At 38.5% G+C, this 1,680-nt stretch overlaps 1 protein-coding gene across 1 annotated transcript in view; it reads left to right on the top strand.

Moving 5' to 3' along the window:
* Window positions 1-393: 393 nt before the first annotated feature.
* Window positions 394-1,680, top strand: part of LOC119585448 — a 6,606-nt gene continuing 5,319 nt past the window's right edge. Inside the window, exon 1 of the mRNA XM_037934100.1 lies at window positions 394-503. The gene's annotated coding sequence lies outside the window, so the exon portion shown is untranslated. The remainder of the gene's footprint in view (window positions 504-1,680) is intronic.

The raw sequence follows: 1,680 nt of genomic DNA, 5'->3' as shown, positions 1-1,680 counted from the left end.
GACAGGAATTTCTACCCAAAAACTGATAACGTGTTAAAAATAATAGATTACACGAATATGGATCTTGGGTTATACGGTTTAATACCCTGTAGCTTATGTCAATTTGCGATGATCATCTGTCAGTTTTGTATCCTATAACGTGATAAGATACGGATTTGTGAATGTACCCGCTTGTTCTGCCCCAAATGTGCGATTCCGATTCACTACGAAATGAATGGAAGTGGCACTCTAAAAATCACAGATCATTCGTGTTTAGATAGCCTAATCATCCGAAACCATCCGTCAATTGTGAGGCTTTGGCCGGGTGATAAGATAAGAATAAAGAGTGCGCCCGTGACCCCCGTCCCCCGCGTGCGCAAGGCGAGCGTCTCTCGTCTCTTGCATGTAAACACAGCTGTCAAGACTCGAGGCGCGAGGTTCGTTGTGCGAGTGTTTCTCCGCGATTTAAAACCGTGACACGCGTTGATGACGACCTATTCCTACCTGTAATCGCGCGGGAGCAGGTGAGAAAAGGATGTGTGTGAGTGTCAGGCGTTTTTTCCCTCGAGGTTAGGTTCGAGGAGGAGATAAAACGCTCGAGGAGGAGGTTTTAGGGCGAGGTCGACACACTTCGGGGACTTTGGGAGACTCGACGGTAGTTTCGTATTTTTTCTTTCCCTTTATTACTTGAATTGTTTGATGTTTTGTCGTTTGGGTGAATTTACTTGAAGGGGAAGGTGGTTAAGCGTTCGACGAAGTATTATGACAGTTATTTTGTTTATAATTATAAGTTTGAGCCACAAGACAAGGGCCGACTATGTTTTTTAAGGTTATTAACATTAGCATTTTATTTCTTTGGTGTATAGTGATATTATTGATTTGCTCTTTACTAATCATTTCAAGAAACAGATATTTGGAGTGTGTTTAGATTTGTGTGTCATGAGAATTAAGGCTTATTTTTTTATATTGTTACAATGATTTGAATTTCATGACTTTTGAAATTGTGTTTTTTATGGGAAATGTATGTGTATTACGGAAGAAGCAACCACAAGAGGGTTCTTGAGCTTTATTTGGTACTGAATTAGTAAATGGTTAGGAAACACCCACAGTGGCTTTTAAAATGAGAGTTTCTTTTTCATATAGGAATAATATTAGCAATGTTCTTTTCTAATCCACTTGAAATGCTGGGGTCTGTGAGGGATGGCTGGCAATCTTAAATCTGACTCAAAAGTAATGCAGTCTCAAGTGATTCTCTTGTCCCAGTACTTAGTGCTTTGGTAAAAACCAGCAAATCTTCATTACATGTCTCCTGGCAAGATGGGGCTTGGTCTGTTTCCTTATTCTATGTATAAAGTGTCTGCAGGTTGATAGGTAATATCTTGTCAGAGTAAAAACAGTCGGGAATTGATTGTCTTTACCAGAGTACCAGTGGCATAAGTGTAGGTGTCCTCTGATGGTTTGCCTGTGTTTTATGAATATTTATGTAATTTGAAGTAATCTGCAAATTGAATATAAGTTATAACATATAGAATGATAAAACTTTTAAATTTCAACTTAAATAAAACTATTGTTGCAAAGGTCATGGTTGTCTGCAACATTTACATCATATGTTTTCAGTCATTTTTTTCTTATGAAGGAAGAGTAACCATATAAAGATTTGTGTCCTCATTTACTCTCTCCACTCATGAGATAGTTAACAGC

The sequence above is a fragment of the Penaeus monodon genome, chromosome 19 (assembly GCF_015228065.2).
Source record: "Penaeus monodon isolate SGIC_2016 chromosome 19, NSTDA_Pmon_1, whole genome shotgun sequence".
NCBI lineage: Eukaryota > Metazoa > Arthropoda > Malacostraca > Decapoda > Penaeidae > Penaeus > Penaeus monodon.
Note: the sequence above shows the minus strand (reverse complement) of the source record. Positions and strands in the feature narration are given on the sequence as shown.